Below are 6,992 nucleotides of genomic sequence, written 5' to 3'. Positions count from 1 at the left end.
AAAGGAAAAAACCATGTATTTGTAACACAATTTCAACAATGTGGTACATCACATGAACATGCACTAATATGATTAGAAAATCCACCAAAAACATTAGAACAAATAAAAAAATATACTGATGAAAATATATGTACTAATTCATAGAAACTACCAGATAATATAAGATGTTCAAACTCATAAACATAGAAAAATATGTAAGAAATATAAAAATATAAACTGTAAATTTAATTACCCAATCAATCCAATGCCATAATCAAAAATCTTAGAGCCTATCAAAGACATTACAAAACATGAAAAGAATTCTTGTATAATAATTTACAAAAAAAATAAAATAATACTAAAAGATAAAACTATAGATCTAAGAAAATTGGAGTTTGATAAATATTTAACAATAATAGGAATAACATATGAGCAATATAAAGCTGCTATAAGATGGATATTGATAAATACAAAATAAATTTATAAACAAAAACCAAAAGACATAAATACAAATACTTTTAATAACAAATTATCAAATCTATAGCAATCAAATGTAGATATACAAATAATTCTTGATCCATATGCAGCAACATCATATTGTTTATCATACATTACATGTATTGAAATAGAAACAACAAAGATATTATCAACTATATTTAAAAAATTCCAAGAAGAAAGAATAAATGCATTTAATAGAAGTCAGTTATTAGAAAATAGCTTCATATATGGTAGAGAAGTGCCAATTCAACAAGCACATTTTTTTAATATTGTTAATCCCATTTCGTCATATGTCTAGAACTGTAATATTCATTGATACTAAACCACAAAAACAACGGATAAAACATTTAAAAATGAAATAAGACCTTGCAAAATGCAAGAAGATGAAATAGACATAGCAGTACTAGGACTAATTGAAAAATACATGCAAAGTTCTGAGGACGATGAAGTTCTACAGTTGCCCCCGGTTGCATGAGTTTCAAAGTTCAAGCCTCCAAAACGACCCAATTTCAGAGGCATGCGGGACTATCAGGTTTTGGAAGACTAGGTCTATGATATGGAAAACTATTTCATAACAGCAGACGTAGATGATCGTACAAAAGTTGCGTGTGTGCAATCCTTTCTCACCAATCATGCCAAAACTTGGTGGCACCAGGTGTGTGCTGAAAAAGGGCAGACTAGAAGTTGGACCAAGATGCGGTCTCGTATCCGTAAGGAATACTTGCATGCTGATCTTGGTCTAAGACTTCGTGTGGAGCTGCGGCGGTTAAAGCAGCGAGGGGACCTTATGCATCACGTTAATGCGTTTGCTCAGAAGTGCATTATGATTACAAATATAAGTGACGAAGATGCTCGGAGCTATTTCCTAGAAGGTTTAAGTTCACTTTCTCGCAATGAGATTTTGAAGTTTAAGCCAAAGACGTACTTGGAGTGTAAAGAGGCAACGCAGCAAGTTGCCTTTAGTCACTCGCTCATGGAACAATATCAACAACCGTATGCTGGTAACTCGGATAAGAATAAAAATTCTGGGAATAAACAAGATGACTGGAAATAGAGGGTGGAAGGCAAGTATCGCCCTAGAGGCTCACAAACAACGGTTAACAAAGGTGGTGGTGGTTGGAGACCACCAACAGCTTCTTCTGGTCCTAGGCCCTCTATTCCTCCTCCTGGTGTGTACAAGCAGTAGCAACTTGCAAAACCTGCTCCTAGTGGAATGGGTAGTGTGGGTCATTGCTTCCATTGTGAAGAGTTGGGACATAGGTCCTCAAAATATCTCAACAAGCATAAGACAAGGTCTCGTGTTAATGTCATGAGGGAAGACGGTGGTGGCGAAGCTGAAGGGGTTGATGAGTTGGTCAATGCAGACTATGAGGAAGAGGAGGTGAGTTACTTTCGTTGCTTTCCTCAAGCTTTTCTCATAGTCAATACAAACATTGATCCATTGATGTATCTGGTAGGCTTTGTCCATAGACACCGAATCCAAGTGATGATTGACATAGGAGCTATACACAGTGTGATATCCGAAGACTTGGTTAAGTTGTTAGGATTGAATGCTAAGCAAATGTCACCTATGCACTTCCGGTTTGTGGAAGGTGGGTAAGTAGCCAGAAAGTTTGTGAGTGATATTCCAATAAAGAAATCCAAGTGGAAAGAAAGAGTGGACTTGGGAGTGTTGAAGATACTAGATTTTCATATGGTGTTTGGTATGGACTTCTTCAACAAATATATAAAAGGGATTTATAGTGTTGGACAAAGTCGTATCACATTGAAGTCAGAAGGATGTCCTAATGTGTCCTTCCAGTTGCAAAAGCGCTCCTCAAAGGATTGGGATGTTAAGTTTCTGACTGTGAGAGTCTCTCAAAAAGCAGCTAAGAAGGGATGTCAGACCTTTTGGGTTCAAGTGGTGGAAGCTGAGGGTATTGGTAACGGAGTTGATCCTATACCAAAGAAGATATTAGAGTTGTTGGTGAAGAATTAGGATATCTTCCCGAAGGATTTGCCACCAGGGCTACCTCCTAGCCATGAGGTTGATCATCATATTGAGGTTATTCCACGTTCTAAACCACCTACGAAAGCTCTATATCAATTGAACATCAAGGAGATGGCTGAACTCAAGAAACAACTCACGGAGCTTCTTGACAAAAGTCATATCCAACCAAGCAAGTCACCTTATGGAGTGCCGGTCCTTTTTGTTATGAGAAAGGATGGAACCATGAGGATGTGTATTGACTATCAAGCACTCAACAAGATCACGGTTAAAAAACGTTATCCTTTGCCACGCATTGATGACTTGTTTGACCAACTCTTAAAGGCTAAGTATTTTACGTGATTTGATTTGTGGTCTGGGTATCTTCAGATACGGGTGACGGATCAGGATGTGGAGAAGACAGTCTTTAAGACTCGGTATGGATCTTATGAGTTCCTTGTCATGGCGTTCGGGTTATACAATGCTCCAGCGACGTTTAGCACTATGATGGATAGAATATTCAGAAATTATTTGGACACATTTGTTGTCTTATATATCGACGATGTTCTAGTCTTTAGTGAAACATTGGAAGATCATTTGAAACACTTGGAGCTGGTGTTTCAGAAGTTGCGCGAACACAAACTGTATGCTAAGGAAAGTAAATGCGCTTTTGGTCAATTGCGCGTAAACTTTCTCGAACATATAGTTGGTGGTGGCGTGATTGAGGTTGATCCAAAGAAGGTGGAAGCAGTGAAGTCCTGGGAAGTCCTGACCACTGTATCAGATGTTCATTCCTTTCTCGGTTTGGTAGGATACTATTGCAAGTTTGTCCGCAATTTTGCAAGAATTGCTCTTCCATTGACTGAGTTGACGAAGAGTAGTATTCCGTTTCATGCTGACACCAGCTTGTCAACATGCTTTTGTATAGTTGAAGGAAATCTTGATTACGGTTCCTGTTCTTAGGATCCTAGATCTTGATAAACCCTTCGAAGTGCATTGTGATGCATCTGGCTATGCTATCGGTGCCGTGTTGCAGCAAGATTGTGACAAAGCGGTTGGTGTTATGCCAAGGTGACATGGTTGTCCCGTTACATTTTATTCCAAGAAATTGGATGAAACTCAACGAAGATGCCCAACGCATGAGAAAGAGATGTTTGCTATAGTGTCGGCCCTGGATCACTGGAGACATTACTTGGGTGGACATACCAAGGTTTATACAGATAGTAACACACTAAGCTACTTTGCTACGTAGCCTAAGCTTACGCCAAAGCAAGCTCATTGGCAAGAGAAGCTTGCTAGATATGATATTGAAATCATATAAAAACCTGGTAAAGACAATATTATTCCAGATGCGTTGAGTCGTCAGGCTCAATTCCAAGCAATATCGGCAATCAGTTCAGACTAGTTAGAGGACGTTCGGGCTTCATATGGAAGTGATCCATTGGCGAAGGCAATCTTATGCCGTACGGGGTTGTTGAAGTAGAGCTCTGATATCGAAGTAGCGAAAGTTGCTAGTTGCACTAATGTGAAGCTTCACTTCTCAGTTCGGGATGGGCTTATATTCTATAAGCAAGAAAGATTGTATCTTCCCTCTAAGGATTTGCAGCAGTTATTTTTGTGGGAACATCATGATGTTCCGGCAGCGGGATATGGTGGGAAGCAAAAGACTCTAACTTCATTGAAAAGGGGATTTTTCTGGTCTGGTATGGAAGGTGATGTAGTGGATTATGTCCGTTCCTGCCCTATATGCCAATAATATAAGCTTAAAACTGATAAGCAGGCTGAAAAGTTGCAGTGCATTCCAACACCAACATGGCCATTTCAGAGTGTGACACTTGATTTCATCACTTGCTTGCCGAAGTCTAAAGGTTATGATACTTTGATGGTGGTTGTGGATCGGTTGTCGAAGATTGCACACTTCATTCCAACTGTGGGAACAATAAATGCGAAACAAGTAGCAAAGCTCTTTTTCCATGAAGTAGTGCGGGTTCGTGGTCTTCCTGAAGAGATGATCTCAAATAGAGATTCGAGGTTTATGGGAAAGTTTTGGGGGACATTGTTCCAGTTGTTTGGTACCAAGTTGAAATTTAGTACGGCTTATCATCCTCAAACTGATGGGTAGACTGAACGTGTGAATGCTCAAGTTGAGGATTATCTGTGATACTATATCACAGCGGACCAATGCAACTGGGTTGAGCATTTGGATATAGTAGAAATCTGTTATAACAACACATTTCATAGCGCTATAGGCTGTTCTCTATGGGAGATGCTGCAAGGGAATGCTCGTGGGGTTCCTCAACAGATTGTTGTACCGAAACCAATGACTGAAGTGTTGGTCCCAACCGTTGAGACTTATGCGGAGCAGCTACACCAAGGTTGGTCTCAAGCTACTGAGGCGATGGGCAAAGCTTAGGATAGGTATCGACGTGATAAGGATTAGCATCTTTAGGATGTATCCTATCAAGTGGGAGATCAGGTGTGGCTATCTTCCCAGAACTTGAACATTAAGGGCTTTTTGTCTCTGAAGCTCTTGCCGAGATATGTTGGACCCCATCGGGTGATGTCTCCTATCAATTGGATATTCCACAAGAGATGCCTAGCCTTTATGTTAGTTTACTAGCCCCATATCATGAGGATCCTGGCCGCTCTCAGGATGTTCGTCTAGCTCCAGATGTTATTGATGGTGAACCAGAGTATGAGGTTGATGCTATCCTTTTATCCCGTAAGGCACGTGGTGGTCGAACCAAGGAATATTTAGTTAAGTGGAAAGGTTACCCATCTTGTGAATCAACTTGGGAGCCTCTTAGGAATCTTACACATGCTCGTGAGCTTGTCACAGAGTATGAGAATCGTAATATACAATAACTTTTATAAACCTTGTAATAAATCTTGCAAATTAATAAAGTTATATATTTCTATCAATCAAAAGTGTTGTTTCTCTCACTCATTAGTACTTGGGTCAGTTTTGGTAGGCTGACTTTGGCACTTTGATGCATGGGTCCAATCCATAACCATGGGGATAATTATTATAGACTGATCACAAGTCCCCACTTCTCTCTCGATGCCTCACTTTTGGAAAAGGGGTGTGGTCGTGTAAACAACTTAATCTGCCAATTTATAATGCTAGTAATAATCTGCCAGTTGTGGGGGGTTCTAAATATATAGTAGGGATAGTGGTTGGAATGTATGTCTGACCACTTGAGACATTAGTTTGGCTCCCGCTGGGCTGTGTCGCTCCTTGTTCTACGTTCGACTTGGGTCTAAGCCTAAACTCCACGCTGCTCTAGTCGGTGGGGTACCCTCCTCCTCGCGTTTGGCCACTGGTATGCCAAAATTGTGCCAGACTCCGCCTGACACCATTTTTTGTGCAGGTGCTAGATACAGAGAGTTGGTGCTCGTGGGATTGTACCGGACCCTCATTTCGTAGTGTAACGGGCTTGGAGTTCGGCTCCAAATTCATGTGCGCTACAATGAACAAGTAAGAAAACATAACAAAAAATAATACAAAATATACAAGGTAAAGATATAATTATAGAAGCATAAAACAAACATGGAAATTCCTGTCCTACACATTTCACACTGCCAAATGACACAAGAAAAACATAAGGACTATATAAAATATTACATTTGAAAAAGAAAATAGCAATTGAAATAACACAAAATATAGCAATAGAAGATGGATAACAAATGGATGTAACATATATGATTATGAGATGAGATTTGGATATACTGTCACCGTGAATCTTTGGAACCTTGGGGGATAAATGGGGATAAAATAGCCACTAAGGGCTCTCTCATCAAGCAATTACCCCTTTTCCAGTTGGCTTAAGGGGGGAGTGTGTTACATGTGGTATTAGAAAAAATGGCATAGGTTCAATTCATTTCCATTGATTAATGGCTACTTCAAATATAATATACCCTTGAGCAAAATATATTTCTACCCCTAAAATTTGAAAATCGTACATATTGAACATCCATATGTACATCCTTCCCCTTCTAGAGCATCCCAGACAAAGGTATCCACCGTGGGACTATAGTACGAGTGGATGACTAGTTACCTCATATGGAATAACTAGTCTATACAATGGAAACATTGGTAAATTTAGTGCGGAAATGGAGGCATTGGTTCCCCTTGGCTCAGTAGGGGTTGTTAGTGAATAGTTAATGAAAACATTGGTAAATTTAGTGCGGAAATGGAGGCATTGGTTCCCCTTGGCTCAGTAAGGGTTGTTAGTGAATAGTTAATGAAAACATTGACATCTCTAAAGGGGGAGGTACGGAAATGGAAGTGCTGGTTCCCCTTGGCTTAGTAAGGGTTGTTAATTAATAGTTAATGACGACATTGACATCTTTAAAGGGGGGGTGAGTGTAGTGTATGTGATCATAAGATAAAATTTAGATATACTGTCACCGTAAATCTTTAGAACCTTGGGGGATAAATGGGGATAAAATACCACTAAAGCTCTCTCATAAGCAATGCCCATTTTCCATTGCTTAAGGGAAAAATAAGTACAGGCTAGTTGCTCTCTTCTGAACTTTCTGTTTTTTT

Source organism: Selaginella moellendorffii, unplaced genomic scaffold, assembly GCF_000143415.4.
Source record: "Selaginella moellendorffii unplaced genomic scaffold, v1.0 SELMOscaffold_79, whole genome shotgun sequence".
NCBI classification, from domain to species: Eukaryota; Viridiplantae; Streptophyta; class Lycopodiopsida; order Selaginellales; family Selaginellaceae; genus Selaginella; species Selaginella moellendorffii.
The sequence above is the reverse complement of the archived record's forward strand: the minus strand, read 5'-3'. Positions refer to the sequence as shown.